This window comes from Lygodium microphyllum, chromosome 26, assembly GCF_053477565.2.
Source record: "Lygodium microphyllum isolate KBCC chromosome 26, Lygodium_microphyllum_v1.1.10, whole genome shotgun sequence".
Lineage (NCBI taxonomy): Eukaryota > Viridiplantae > Streptophyta > Polypodiopsida > Schizaeales > Lygodiaceae > Lygodium > Lygodium microphyllum.
Genome location: NC_141160.1, coordinates 65,412,041 through 65,428,985, shown reverse-complemented (window position 1 = coordinate 65,428,985; position 16,945 = coordinate 65,412,041).

Sequence of the window (16,945 nt, the reverse complement as noted above, 5' to 3'; positions counted from 1 at the left end):
GACTTTGGTAAAATGCATAGTAATTTAGCTCGCATAAAACTTGGCAGGGGAGTACTTTTTGGCGTAATCACCTAGAGTGCTAGATACTACTTCTCAGCATGAAACTAAGGCTTTCGTTGCTTGGATTACAAGAGCTAGGTAAGTTTTTGGATTGATGAAGGCTAGAAAAACTTATCTTATGGTCAAATGAGATAATTGTTACTAGACGAGAAACCAAAAAAGGTTTTCACTTTAGAAGGTACCAAGTAAAAACATTAAAATAAAGAAGCAAAAATCCTTGAAGCTTTTGCAACCATACTATTGTCGAAATGGCCCTCAATGTTCCCTTTGCTTTAGTGTTGCAACCCTTTAAATGTGCAAGTCACTAACCCATGAGCATCGTATCATTGCTTATCACATGAATCTAAGCTTCTTTATACTATGCCTGATTATGTGAGAGTGTAGGTTTCCTTAATTACATAACAATCTCAATACAAAAAGAAAGCTCAGCCAACATGTTTTACTATCATCATGGCTTCCCATTAGGCACTATTGTGCTCTTGCATCAACTTGAACCTTTAAGGGTCAATGTTGGATGCTTTCTACATGGAATTCTACCTTTGTGACTCATATCAAATTTCCATGAAAAGCATTGACCTCTTATAGGTGTCAATCAACATAGGCTTGACATGTAATTCTTCTACCTTTGTGACTTATATCACATTTCCATGAAAAGCATCGACCTCTTTCAGTAGGCGCCAATCAGCATAGGCTTGAGTGGGTAGGTAAGTGATTTAAGATCCTTGCTATGCTTTACTACTTTGCTTCTACTATTTCAAAAAGATAACACATGGGGATGATTTATACACAGGTCCTCGAGCTTCAAATATAGGCTAGAATATTGCTCGTTAATACACTAATCCAAATGAGCATATTTTTGCCTTAGAGCTAGGGGCATTTTAGATATGGCACTGAATAGGAATACCCAATTCGGACTACACTAACTAGTTCGGACATATGAGTTTGATGTACTATTGTTTGACATGAATGCATATTTTATTAGGATTGGTAAGTATGGCAGCAAGACCAGGCCTATTGATTGATATGTCTCAAAGGAAAACCTTTTCAAAATAAGGACAACATTGTTTGGGCGGTGTCATGATGTTATGAGGACACAGTGTCAAAAAGTATGGAATGCATCATCATCCGACTTCTTTATTGATCTAGAGAGTCAACGTGATCTAAGCCATTAGTACCAATGTGAGTTGCATGGATTATCCAAAAATACTATATTTTTTAATCATTTTTAGTCTTATTTTGATATTATTTATTGTAAAAATTTGAAAAAGTTAAAAAAAGCTTCTAGATTAGGATAGCATACAAAAAGCTAGTTGCTTTTTCAGCCAATTATGGGATTTTCACAAGAGGGATAGATTGATGAAATCTCGCACGTTGCGATCGCTGAAAACAAGTTGAAAACTGCACATTGAACTGAAAGAAGAAGAAGGAGTGATCTGGGAGATCCGGTGTCCTGTAGTTTTACCCCCCTTTCGGAGCCAAGGGAGCCATCAAATTTGGGTTTCCAGTAGCAGAGAGGGAGCTGTAATTTTGATGCACGTTTTGTTCTACGAAGAAGCTCCAAGAGATCTAATGCCTGGAGATTGCTTTTGAGTAGTGCAAAGATTCCAAGTTCTTTCAACACATATTGATTCAAATCATTGTGCTTTGTCTTTGTAGTATTTACCACTTGTGTATTCTGTATCTTCTCTTCCATCTCCTATCTCTACCTCCTTCTACTTCTGATCCTCGATGGATTGGACCTTTCGACAAAAACCCTTCCAACATTGGTGAACTCGATATGAAAGGTCGTCAGAACAAGGAAAGACAAGATGGGAGAATCTTCCAATACAATCTCCAGTGATGTTTTGCAACAATTGGTGCAAAATATGAATATGCTTATGCAAGTTCAACAACAACAATAGGTGATGCAAGCTTCAGCTCAAACAAAAAGTGTTGTGATGAATGCTTTGCAAGCAGTTGAGTGTGAGGTGAAGTTATTCAATGGCAGGAATGTATCTGCATATGTACATACCTATGCTCAGAAGATGGAATTCTTTGGGGTGGCTCAATTTGCATGGAGCCGGTATTTTGTACATGTTACTATTCATGAACTGAAAGCACGGATTACTGAATTATACTTGCAGGATGCTGACTGAGTAGCTATCAAGAAGACACTCATGGAAGAATTTTACATTGAGGACACTAGTTTGATTACGCGCAATACTTTTCAAGAGTGGGTTTTACAACCCAATAAGGGTCTTGTGGTGGCTAGAGAATTGTTAAGAGAATTTGAAAGTTGATTTGAACAGTTGGATCTTGGAGAACAACAAGCTCTTGCAAGTCACAAAATTGAATTATTTCTACGGGCAGTTGATCTTGAGCTTCAAGAGAAGCTTGATGATTTGCTGGAGGATCAAACTACAGAGACAGATTTGAAAACAGAGTAGAGGCATGTCAAGGAAGCTGTTATTGCACTTGTGAAGAAGCATAGAAGAAGAGAAACATTGCAAGTCTCTAGCTTGCCCAATGTTACGAGCAAGATATTTGATGTATCCAATAAGCCACCTACTTCTTTGGCTAACCCTATGGCTGTACGTGTTATTGTTCCCTCTATGAGGGAAGATGTCTTAGATGAATTGGTCAAAGGCATGCGGGGTCTTCAATTCAAGGTTGCAAAATTGGATGAAAAAGGACAAGAGGAAAGGTAACGGGCAGTAGCCCCTAAGCCTAGAAAAATATGTATGTGGTGTGACAATTTGCAGTACAAGAGAAAGGATTTGTGCTACCTATCAGCAGGCCTTGGCACGCCAGTTCATCTTTTGGAAAGATGGAAAGATCCATGGACAAGAAATGAGATTGCCCCTTGCTTTGAATTTTGGAAAGGGGGGTATGTAGAAGTTGTTGAAAGACTTGGCTGTTTGAAATGCTTATGTGGCGGTACATGCTTCTACTTTTGGTCTACATTTGGATAGAATGCATGGCCAAGTGATGGTTGGTCCAAAGGCTGAAATAGGGACACATACTTTACATGCAGCTAAAAAGAGAAAGGTTAATAATAGTGAAATGTCTCATGCAGGGCAAGACATTTGTGGCATAACTGGTTGGGAATCACTAGTAGATGCATATTCGGTGTATGCATATTTAGCAAAGATACAAAACACGGATGTACTTGTGGAAGAAAAACGAAAAAGAGATGAAGATATTGTAGGGACATCTAAAAGAATGACAAGAAGAAGTGTGGATCAACCCAAATCTATAAATCAGCCACCTCCCAAGCATGTTATGGAAGAGTTCAATAGAGCAAAAACAGGATAAGAAATAAGAGGGCAAAAAGAAGGGCATGCAGCCAGGATATAAGTTGCAATCTGACATTGAGGCAGCCACAAATCTTAAGAAGGTTCTTAAATAACGGATCTTAAACAGTCGGGTGGAATTTACCTTGGGAGAGGTGCTTGGCATTGCCAAGTAAGAATTTTATGATGAGATCATTGACATAATTAAAAGGAAGCGTCAGTTTCTTGGTGATACCACTAGTGCATTGTTGCAATTTGAAGAGGAAACTGGTTTGTTGGGTATTCAGGCTTAATATGAGCATGAAGTAAGAATAGGATTGTCTATGCACGATGCTACTAATCCGTAAACAAATGTGGAAAAGAGAAGAAAATGGCTAGAAATGCATTATCTTGTAGCAATATGCATGGTGGAGTAAAGCAAATGCAGCAATATGGAGCAGAGACTCTAGGATTTATTCCTCGAAGTCACTACACAAGAAATCATTGGGCTAGAGCTACCATTGAAACAATAGTGAAAATAGGGGAGCGTGAAACTCCTTGTGTTTCTTTACTTCACCATGAGTCTAAGATAAATGTCATTAAGTGTGGATTGTATGAAAATGGTACATGGCCTATAGACATTGATCATGGTTGGCAAATGAGGGCTGCGAATAACTCTTTAAGGGAGCTCTATGTTGCATGTCCTAATGTAAAAGTGACGATTAGTGATGTACATGAAGCGCAACACTTCTTTGTGCAAGATAATTCCTCATATGCAATGATTTTGGGACAGCCCTATATTATAGGCGTGCGTATGGAAACAAAGGTGCTTGATGATGGTTCTGCTTATACAAGAGTCAGAAGCAAGGATGGGAGAAAATCAGTCTAATTTCTTATTGTTTGTGTTAATCATCCTAGAAATCGAGATACACATCGAGAGCCTCCTTTGGTTCCAAATGCAAGGGAATTCAAAGACCTGGATTTTCATTAAGCACTGATGTAATGCGGAGCTATAGTAGTGTTGTTCAGAGGGTGTACTCACCTCTTGATGAAATGAAGCATGTATTTACTATTGGTAATTCTCAGTTTACAGCAAACAGTTCATGTTGGTTTAAGCCTATGGAAGCTATGTGCAGGGCTGAACACATATGTATGAAACATGCTACTAAGGAATTGAGAGTATTGGGACTGTTAGCATAAAATGAAGGCATTTTAGGCATGTTTTATGGGCTGAATATTAATGACACTATGGCTGAAATTTCGGCAACTATACATATAGAAAATGAGTCTGAAAACAGAGTGTTGTCAGTATGTTCTTTAGACATGTATGATGTTATAACATTGTTTGCTCAATAGGAAGGATTACAATGGGTTGAAGCACTTGTGGAGACAAAGTATAAGATAGTTGACAAAAAGGTGAAACCAATTGCTTTGCCACTGCCACCAAAGAGTGAGGGTATGTATGAAAAAGCATCAAGGTAGCCAAGCTTGCAGGATCCTAATGATATAGGTCATCAATTTACATCTGAAACATTATAGGAATTGAAAGTTGGTGCAGAAGGGTTTTTTTTATGCCTGCTGAGAGAGACTGTTTTATGTGGATGTTGGCTAGATATAGTCATATCCTCAAAAATCTTCTTCATTCCACCCTTACCAAAATTTATAACAATATACTGATCAGTCTTGGTTGCACAGATTTTTCCATCCAACCAAAAAATAAAATTTTTCTACATAACGTTCTTAAATGATTCACAATCTTTGTGCTCGTGCTTAGGGCTATCATACTATATGCATCTACGCGTCTGATGTGCATACCCCTTGCATATGTCATTACCCAATCATGTGTGTCTACCGCATACTAATTATATTCGGATGGGGTCCTTTCCTCACCCACCCACCCTCGTACCCCCTGTCGTCGAGGCCATTTCCCTTGTGGTTGCTTTTATTGCGCAATTTTTCCCTTTTGTATGTGAACATCCCCTACGTTCACCAAACTCCCAATCCAACCTTATAGCCCAATTGTCCCTTCGAATGACACACTTTTTCTTTTTTCCATCCCCCTATTCCAGTTTACTATTTTTGCGTTATTCATTTTTTAAGTTTTTCTCGCACAATTGGATGTATTTCCATGCGAATGCACCGTTATCTCTCCAGAATAGTGATCTAATATACCACCCCTGTCCTATGCTTTATCTAGGATATTTTTTCTTTTACTCACCTGTCATTTTGATGTATGGTTTGTCCGTAATTAATTTTTGTGTGGTTTCGTGCCTTTTTCACATATGTTTTTGACATTTTTCCATGTGAACCTACCCTATGCTCCTCAGAATTCAATTCTCACTGGCTTGCCTATTTCGGCCACCTTTTTTGCACAATTCTCATTTTTTCTCTGCCCTATATCGACCTCTCAAATTTTTGTTATTAATTTTCATTGGTATTATCGAGCTCCATTTTATTGTTTTTTCCATGTGAATGCCTCCTATCCCCATCCAAACTGCAATTTGATGTGACAGCCCTCAAGATTCTATATATTCTGACATTTTTCTTTTTTCCTCCCTCCCTTCCGGTGCCCGAATCATTTGCTATTAATTTCTAAATCTAGTTTCGGATACGATTTTTGGGTTTTTTCCATGCAAACGAGGTTTCTTTTACTCAACACTATGTTCTGATGTGATAGGCCTGTCGAGTACACTTTTTTGTATCTTTTTCCTTCTTTCCTCACTTCGTTCCGATTAATGGATTTTTTAATGTTAATTTTCGTATGCGTTTTTGTGGTTGATTTTCGTCTTTTTCGCATGCAAATCCCTCCTAATTCCCTCGGAACTGCGTGTTGATGTGCCAATCGTGTGTATCCCCTTCCCCAAATATTTTTCATTTTTACTGTCCTTCGTTTCGGTGCCTCATTCTTTTTATATTCATTTATGAATCCCGTATCAGGGTTGATTTTTGGGTTTTTCCCATGTGAACAGGTCTTATCTCCGTCAGAATTGTGTTCTTACATGATAGGCATGCCTGGTATATCTTTTCTCACAATTTTTAATTTTCCTGTGTTTCCTTTCGGTGAATGGATTCTTTGATATTAATTGTCATGTGGGTTTTCAGGCCTTTTTTTGCATTTTTCCCATGGGAACGCCCTAATTTGATCCTTGACATCCCGTTGTACTTTTTTGCAGTCTCCCCCTCGCCTTCCGGCCTAGTTTTCCTTTTTATGGCATTCTGTTCCGATGTATGGTTTGTGTGTTATTAATTTTTCCTTGTTTTGTTGAGTTCTCGCATGCTTTGTCTCGTGCGTGAACGTGCGTGTTTTTGAATTTACGTGCCTCGAGACGCCCCGTTGTGTTCGCGCCCTTTCGTCGACCTAACATCCCAGCCATGTTCCCTCCCGTCACTACAAATTTTTTTTACCCCCACCTCGTGCCTATGCACAGGACGGGGGCAGTCTTCCTTTTTTCGGTGTTTCTTTTCTTCATTTCATTTAAATTTACCTTTGTTTTACATTAGTTATCCCCCCCCCCCCCCCCCACTCATTGTTTTCACTACAACCCCAAACCCAACCATCATTTACATTTTTTTAACCCTAAAAAAAACAAAACTAAAACAAAAAAAAACAATAACAATAATTAAAAAACAACAAAACAAAACAATATATATATTTATATATACACTAAAGAAATAGAAGCAAACAAACAAACACAATTTAAAAAATACTAATTGAAAAAAAAAGTACAAAAACCCATCAAACTACCCCCTAATAATAAAAATATATATTTAATTAAAACAAACAAAAAAACCCACAGTGAAAAAAGATTAACAAAAAAAACACAAAAAATAACCACCAACCGTTCTCTTCTCTTTCGTCTTCTTTCTCTCTCTCCTGCCCCATTGCCCACCCCTCTACGACCTCCTCCCCCACCTCTCGCATGTGGCCCCACCGCACACCCCTCTGCAGCCTCCTCCCTCTTCACTTCTCCCGTCCCTCTGCCTCCTCCTCCTCGTTTTCGCCTCCTCCCTTATCCTCCTCCTTCCTCGCCGCTCCCCCGCAGGCGCCTCCTTATCCCCCCCCCCCCCCCCTCCCCCACCCCCAATTTACCACCCCCCCTAAAATTACCACCCCCACCCCTAACTTTACCTCCCCTCTACAATTCGCCTACCCCTAACTTTGGCCCCCCCACCAAATCTGGTCCCCCCACCAAATCTGACCTCCACCGCCAAATTTACACCTCCCCCAAAAAATTGGTCCCCCCCTACATTTGAAACCCCCCCCCCCCCCCAACTTTGGCCTCCCCCTCCTTCTTAAGCCCCTATTCTTACCCCCCCTTCTCAAACCCCCCTCCTACCCCCCCCTTCTAAGCCCCCTTCCTATGTCCTTCCTAAGCCCCCCCAACTCCCCTTTTCCCCCTATGGCCTCATAGCCCTCGTTCTCCACCCGCTACGTTCCCAGGACCTACATGCGACTGTAGGATCGTCACGTCCAGGTCTCGCAACGTGATCGAGTGTTCCTGCGTTGCTTTGCAGGAGTTCACGTGCGAAGACACGCATTTACTCTTCTTTGTGCGGTGGTGCGTGCTGTCCCCATGCACACGCAACTGTTCACATGCAGCCTTGGATACCTATTTTTAATTTCAAAACTCAATTAAAAACCGGAGAAAACAACTAAAATCCTAAAAATTTCTTTTAAATAATAATAATAATTCAATTAAAAAATAAAAACTAATTGAAAAATCCTTTACTAAATTGGAAAATTTTTTGGTGTTTTTTCCTAGTTGAAATGTAAAAAGCCAATTATAGATAAATTATAAATCTTAAAAATCCTTCAAAATCCATTGAAAATTGAATAAAATTCATTAAAAAATCAATTTTAAAAAATCAAAAAATTTTCAAAAAATTCCACCACCTCATCTGAATATTTCTAGAATGTTTCATATGCTGAAAATGCTTATGGTCCAACTATTATTTTAGGGAAAAAATTGCTAAATTCAAGACCTAAATTCATGGAAAAATCATTTGTAGTTCCGAAAATAAGCTAAAAATACTCGATAAATCCAAAAACTTTGTTGAAACTTGATAGTCTAGTTTTCACTCATGGTGGACTGTTGAAACCTCACCATAAAAATTTACAACATATTCATTTATCTCAATTATCCGATTTTGATCATATTTTAAAAAACAAACAAACAAACATTGGATATCACCTCTAATTTTTTTTTAAAAAAAATAAAAAAATAAAAAAAACCTTATAATATAATCAACATAAACAAAAATAAAATAAATCGCGCGCATCGAACACATATACTTCCACTAACCTTGCTATGACGTGTCACATAATTTTCAGTTCGTGGTTTTTTTCCTTTTCGGATTGCTAACTTGCATCTTGGGATTGAGCCGTGCACATTCCATTTCATTGCATACACACATACCCACTTTCAGGTACTTTTCTTTTTTCCTTTCTATTTTTTATTTTTTGCTATCCCAAAATTCACGATTAATTCTTAAAATAAATCCTAAACACCACCATTGCACGTGTGCTCATGCCAAATACATATTTTTTTAATAAATGAAAATCAACCCGTCGTTCACTTTGCACGTGCTACATGTGCTTCAGAGACACCTTAGTTTTAAATAAAAATGAACCAGCCGTCACAAAAATGCACGCGCTGAAAAAGAAGAGCACTTCAGACACATAAAATTTTTAATCGATGAATATGCATTTAGAGACCTGAGTTTGAATATTGAAGTCTGGGATTCGTTAAAAGCACTATTTCACATTAATAAATTGTAACTAATAATTTAAAAATGAACCATCATTTTCTTATTAAGATATACAACCTAATAAAATTTCAACCATTGTTAATAATTTATTAAAACGAACCCTTCACCAAAATCATTCCCCTCACTGCACTTCTTTTCCTTTTCAATAAATATGTTTTGTGGGATGGACACGTGTAGTCTTTTCAGCTGCCATTTGTTTATAGAAGTTCTGGTTATGTCCTGAGAGGGCTATTGAGGTGTTTTGGTTTGATTGTATGATACAATTACGGGTGTGGCCTATAGTTTTTTTTTTTGCCTGATACGGGGTCTTGGGTGCCTATTTGTTGCATAGCATGAAGCTTTCGGTAGCATATGTGTAGAGGTCATGCCGAATTTTTTCTAGGATGTGGATTGTTTGGGGTGGTCAATTGGTTAGTTACGTCTGTGTGTGCTTATTCTTGTTAAAAAATTATTAATGGATATTTTGTTGTTTTACAAGCATTCACCGTGATTGTTTGTGTATGTGGTATATGTGCATATTCCATTTGAATGGTGCCTCAAGCTCCTCCTCGTGTTCAATATGTCTCATTCATCAATAGGGATTATTCTTCCCTACTAACTTTTGAGCCTATTGCGAAAGATGGCCTTGCATCTTTTGTGGCTACTTCACTCCCTCTGATTCCAGATGATCCAGCCCTTTGTGATGAGTTTCTTGCGTCATATAGTAAGAAATTGGGCTTGGTTTGTGGTACTTCCATGGTCCTGACACCTAGAGGGTTAGGAAAGGCTTTGTCTCTTCCCTTCAAAGGATAACCCTTCGTCACAACTAGATAATTATTCTCAAATGAAGAGATTCTCAAGTTGTTTACAGAAGCAGATTAAAGAGGTCCTTGATGTCAAGAATGTGATTAACACTTGAGGAGTGTCTTTCTCAATAATCATTGATCCTCTCTAGAAGCTAGTCTACCAATTTCTCCAAGACAGGTTCATGCCTGCCAAGACACCATCTCACTATTTGTCAAAGGAGCTCTTCACAGCTCCTAGGATGGTTTTAAAAGGGGTAGCCATTGACGAGAGTACTTACCTTCTTATGAAGATGGACCAACATTTTACCAATGTAACCTATCACTACAAGATATAGACCTTATACCGACGTTTAAAGCAAAAAAAATACAAACAACAAAATTTACCCCCGTCGTCGCAAAAAGCGTCATTATTGACGACGCCATAGAAACGTCGCTATTGGCGTCGCTATATGCGTCACAATATAGTGACGCATATAGCGATGCCAATAGCAACGCAACTAATAAATTTGCGACGCACATAGCGATGCCAATAGCGACGTGAGCACTAAATTTGCGATGCAAATAGCGATGGTAACAGGGAAAAAAAAATTTGTGGTATATGCTGTATGAGAGCCATACAAAATAGTTTCTCCACTACTCTATACAAAGCGCTTGCAAACAAAAAGAATGTATACTGAAATCATAAAACTGATACATGAAATAAATACATGATCGCATAAAAAGCGATTGGTATAATCATGACAGGATATCACTAATACATAGAAAATGTCTACATAGATTAGGCGACTAAAAAATAAAGGTGTGTGAGCTCCAAGGATCCAAGGGCGAGCTACAAATCCTCGTCCCCCGAAAGCTCGTCCCGCCGCAAAGGAGCATCGAACGAATTCTACAGAAAAAGAAACAACCCATCAATCCACCATACAATAATGCATTCAAATATCTCATGGTAACTATGGACAAGAAAGATGAGTGACTTACAGGGCCGCCGTGTCTATACAATCGGTCGATCAATGCATTGAGACCGTGCCTCTCTGCATATCGAGTCTAAAGGCCTTGCGGATCGTGATTTGTAATGGAGTGCTGCAAAGAAAACAAAATGCTAACTGTTAGAAACATGATTGTTAGTACAAAGAATATTTCAAACAAACAAACAAGTCTTCCAAATATGTCCTGTGGCCGCCACTGCCAAGATGATGGACCATTCCGGCCTCGAGTCATGCCCTCGCCGCCTCGCGTTGCTGACTCCAACATCCTGGCGAATCTGTAGCCTCCTCCCTCAGTCGATGGTACCAGTCGTCTGCATCTAACCACTCAGGCTTTGCAGCCCCACTCTTGATTGCCTTGCGTGCGTCGGATCGTCTATGTGACATGTATGCACGCATGCAATCCATCATCCAGTCCGTAGAGAATCTATCTACTGAGGCTGGCACCGAAAACTTCTCGTGCAAGGATGCTACTATGTAGTCCTTGCTCCCCTCTGGTATGTTCTTCCAATGATTCACGACGTTGTGCCGAAAAACTTGTTGGCACAACTCTCTCATGCGAGCCATCACCCTCCTCCCCTCATCATTCATGATAATGGCTCCTGATCTACTATCAACCAGATATCCATAACCCCTAGGAGTCTGCCTAAGATGGGTCCTCTCCCATCTCCGTCCACGCTCCTGGGCATATCCAAGAGACCCCTCTACATCCGGTATACCGATGGGGGTAACCTCTCTCGGAGTGGCACTCAAAGGGGTGCCACGTGCTAACGGTTGCGCAAAAGCCGGAGTAACTGGAGTAGACGTCCCCACAGGTGTGACAAATCCTGGAGGTGACGCAGCTCCAGCTGAACGACGAGACGGAGACACCACATCCGTGTCTCCACAGCAGCATCCCCCTGATCCCGATGTAATCCCTCCCTCTAGCCCAAGTCATGAGCGTCGAGATCGTCTGGTCAAAGCTGAAGCATTTGATGGCCCTGAAGCAGATCTAGCAGAGCACCCTGACGAAGAACGAGACAGCTCCTGGTCTGCCATCTCTCTGAATCTCGCGAGCTGGTCTGGAGACATGCGTGCCATCATGTCCTGAAACTCGTCATCGCTCATCCCTCGACTCATCCTGAAAATGTAACCTGCACAGATAAAAAATGGTGTTATAATAATCAATTTAAACTATACAAAGCACAGTAATATAAATCAGTTTTAAAAAATCCCTCTTAAAATGCATATCTTATGTACCTTTATGACGCGATCTAAACAACGAATTGAGTAATACAATTCTCCAAGAATGAAGTATCTTATGGTCCCATGTTAATCTCCTGACACAACTCTGCATACAGTGGAAGGTCGATAGACATGTCACCACAAAAGAATGAGTCTGCCTCGTTCTCAAAAAAATCTTGGACTCCTATATTTCCATCATTGTTAGCCGATGCGGGCTCCAAGCTTGCGGTGGCCTCCACCCCTTGTAATATCGACCCCTCTATTTGCATATTATCTTCATCTATGCCCGGAACATCGCTTTGATCATATACTCTGGCACTTCGAGGAGTTGAAGGTATAACATACCACCATCAAGATTGTCGGGGGTTTGGATAGAAGATTACCTGTCCACAAACACGTACAAAGCAAGTTCAAACCATTGTGACGTAAACCATGTCGTATTACAATTAGCAAGAAAATGACTCTATGCACCTGTTCACAATGGGCCCGCAACACAAAGGTGTCGTGCAAATCCGTCCATTTTTTTTCGGAATCTATTTCGAGAAATCCAGATGGACCTCGTCGAACTGTTGCTCCAGCTCCTCCAAGTACCACTTTGAACCACTGCACATCGAATAGTATCATGGAGAAGCTACGGTAATCCACTGTAATAATACTTTGCATGTTCCCAAAATACTCCATCTCATCCACAACCGTGTTCGGATCCGTTGCTCATCGCCGGCTCTCTTGCTCAAACCTTGCCATGATACCACAATCCATTGTGGAGCGCATTTTGTCAATATGCTCCACGCGAAAATGTCGTCCGCGCGACCACACTGCACTATATATTTTGTACTGTACATTGAAACACTCAAATTAGATGTCGCATATAAAATTTAGATACGACATATTCTAAACGCCTCATCACCTTTGGACTACATTCCCTTGAGAACTCCCACTCCTCCATTGAGACCTCTGTCCCTTCGCTGGATGCTGCGGTCAAGGCTTCATGCAACCATCGTGTTGACATAAATCGCGGCATCTCCTCCATGCCTTCGGGATATCGAATCGGTTGATGACGCATACTGCGTCGGAATTCAGCTCGCGCTTCCTCTTGATCTTGCCTTGCAATCTGGTACTTGGCGAGCCACGTCTCCATGGAGGCATGGTGCAACATACAAAAGCGATTCACCTTCTCTTACATTGAGGCATCCATTCTTTTTTCTACCCCATTTCCAACCACCACATCTCCAGTCAGTCTATCATCGTCCTTCAGCGTCCATAGCATTTCATTGTCTGGTTCCAACGTTGGTAGCCATTGTGAGATATGCACTAACACCTCTGACACCAACCAACCTTCTGCCATGCTACCTTCTGGCCGAGCTCGTTGTCGCACAAAGCCTTTCAGGGTTTTCATGAAGCGCTCCAGGAAGAACATCCATCGCGTATGGACAAGTCCAGCAATCTCCACTTCGTCCACAAGATGCACAAGAAGGTGGACTTGTATCGTGAGCATGCTAGTGGGCAGGTATTTCTCAAAGAGACAGACCGTCTCCACTGCTCCCCGCCTCGCAGATTCAATAGAGGACGTCTTAATCTCTTTCTGTGAGATCCATTGCACCAAAGTCGACAACTTGTAAATGGCCCCGTAAATTTCTGGAGTAAGGCATCCTGCGATCGCGATCGGTAGGACAAACTACCACAAATGAGAAAGCATTATGAATAATGGTCACTTTTCAAATTGCAAAATGCCCACGCTAATTACAATCCATTCTGTTCACAAACCTGACATTTCTTATGCCAATCATGGGATTTTAGCCCCGACAATTGGTCATCTTTAGAAAATGCGGACTTGAGAGAATGCATCATACCCGTTGGAGTGCGGATAGACTTGATTACTTACTTCACAATGCGCTCTTCTTTGGTGGACAAAACCCAAGGAGCATGAGGACGCTGCACTCCCCCTTTAGCACAATGCGCTCTTCTTTGATGGTATAGATGGGCCTTGCGAGTGGTGGATTGGATCCTGCAATCCATCCATCGCACGTCCACGAATTCTTCTAATTGGTCGCAAAGGGTGCACTCCCCCTTGGGTCGAGACATCACCCCCCTGGATAGAAAATTTGCCAACAAGACCCAATCTTATTGTGTATGGTTTTCAATTAGCTTGCGAGTACAATGCATGATTAATATTAACTTCAAATTACCGTTTGCTGAAAATCCGCAATTGCCTGATCAATGATCTCAGATTGAAACTCGCCAAATCGTCGTACGTGTTTTATAGACAATCGACGTTTTCGTCTAATTGCCAACTTGCATTGAGAGCAAGGACATGGGACACGCTGATTAAGATACGTCTCGCGATCTTGAACAATAAGACCTTCTTCGTTTTCCATCTTATCTACATTACAACAAACGAGGCTTAAATGGATAGTTTTATGGAGATGTATGTCAAGTTGCAAGTTGACCATAAATCTTGCATTGTACATAGTAGTTGAGAGATTTATTGATGTTATATCTCGGCCCTGTATCATGCTCAAGGATTTGTTTGTCCCGGTAGATAATTATTCGTTATTGTAAAAAACTGCACTAGAGGGCTTTGAGTATAAGTAATCCATTTATGAGCATCATTGAGGATCTCTTAGTCTAATACTAAATCAGTCTCAACAAAAAGCATCCTAGAAATGTGGTTTTTTTGTCCTAGGATAGCGTATTAAAATTAATGCCATCTATGAAATTTATCAACTATAGTAATAAAATTTATTTCAATCAATTCTACTCATAGTCATAAGACCTAAGAGAAAATATCCTATACTCAATTTAAGGGATTCTTCTTCTATAACAATACTTTTGGGTTCATTTTGATGAAGTACCGTAATGACCATTAGCTAGGGTATCATTTTCTTTTAGTCCTTCCGTTGACTAGTTGGCATGATTTCTAATTTGTTATGCCTATAAAGTTAATACAAAAACAATGAATTATGCATATCACAATTAGATCCCCTACTTGGACATTATGAAGGATATGACCAATTTTAAGCTATCTTAAAGAGTCACCAATGTACGTGGCCCATGGCAAAGCACATTGCATACCATTATCGATAAGTCTATTATCGTGCATCTTAAATCTCCTAATTAGACTTTATAAAGTGTATGACTAATTTTTAGCCCTCTTAAGGAGTCGATGTAATGGTACCCATAAAAAAAGTAAAGTGGATACCATTACTATAATCATGGATATGCTATCATTCCAATATATGTTATCTTTCTCTTTCTCTCCCTCTCCCTCCCTCTCTTTCTCTTTCTCTCGCATTTCCTCTCCCTCTCACAATATATCTTAACACTCTCCAAAAGCAAAAGGGAGAGGGAGAGAGAGAATGCACTCTCCCTTCCTCTCCCTCTCCCTCTCCCTCTCTTTCTCTTTCTCTCCCTCTCTCATTTCCTCCCTCTCCCTCTCCCTCTCCCTCTCCCTCTCTTTCTCTCTCTGTCCCTCTCTCTCCCTCTCCCTCTCTTTCTCTCCTTCTCTCTCATTTCCTCTCCTAAACAAGCAAAAAAGAAAGTGATTTAAACCTTTAATAAGCAAAAGGGAGAGGGAGAGAGAGAATGCACTCTCCCTCCCTCTCCCTCTCCCTCTCCCTCTCCCTCTCCCTCTCCCTCTCCCTCTCCCTCTCTTTCTCTTTCTCTCCCTCTCTCATTTCCTTCCCCTCCCTCTCCCTCTCTTTCTCTCCCTCTCTCTCTCTCTCCCTCTCTTTCTCTCTTTCTCTCTCATTTCCTCTTCTAAACAAGCAAAAAAGAAAGTGATTCAAACATTAAACAAGCAAAAGGGAGAGGGAGAGAGAGAATGCACTCTCCCTCCCTCTCCCTCTCCCTCTCCCTCTCTTTCTCTTTCTCTCCCTCTCTCATTTCCTTCCCCTCCCTCTCCCTCTCCCTCTCTTACTCTCCCTCTCTTTCTCTCTTTCTCTCTTTCTCTCTCATTTCCTCTCCTAAACAAGCAAAAAATAAAGTGATTTAAACATTAAACAAGCAAAAGGGAGAGGGAGAGAGAGAATGCACTCTCCCTCCCTCTCCCTCTCTTTCTCTTTCTCTCCCTCTCTCATTTCCTCCCCCTCCCTCTCTCTCTCCCTCTCCCTCTCCCTCTCTTTCTCTTTCTCTCCCTCTCTCTCTCCCTCTCCCTCTCTTTCTCTCTCATTTCCTCTCCTAAACAAGCAAAAGAGAAAGTGATTTAAACCTTAAACAAGCAAAAGAAAGAGAGAGGGAGACTCACCGATGAGATATGGCGAGTGTGGGGCGGCTCCTCTTTGCAATGAAGGCTCCTCCTCTCCTTCGCAAACAATGGCAGCGGCGGCGGCAAGTCTTCTTCCTCTCCTTCTCTCACGACGGTCGCTCTCTCCCTCACTCTCGCTCTCAAAATACACAAGCCGCAAACGCGAAATGAAAACCATGCTCGGTTTCGGCCCACTTTTTTTCCCTGTGGAGCGTCGCTATTTACGTCGCAAATGTGACGCAAATAGCGACGCCAATAGCAATGCCAATAGCGACGCCACTATCCGTCGTCGCTGATCGGCATCGCTACTAGCTCAAATCCTTGTAGTGTATGGTTCATATTTATATGCTTTCCTGACATATTCAGGCCTTAAGAAGGGTGTTTTACCTCCTCCTCCATCTGATCCAGTCCCTCTCCCTCCACCTTTAGAAGATTCAAAACCCATTGACATAGAGGATACTGACTCCCCTCCTCCATTGGTCATTCAGCGGAAGCCCTTGAAGTATGTAGTAGAGACAATTCCACCAGTCATTCCTTCAGTGTCAGTTCCTGCTACCTCTAGAAGTGACCTCCTTGCTACCTCACATGCAACAACTTATTCAAGGTACAATGAGAGGGTTCTTTGGATAT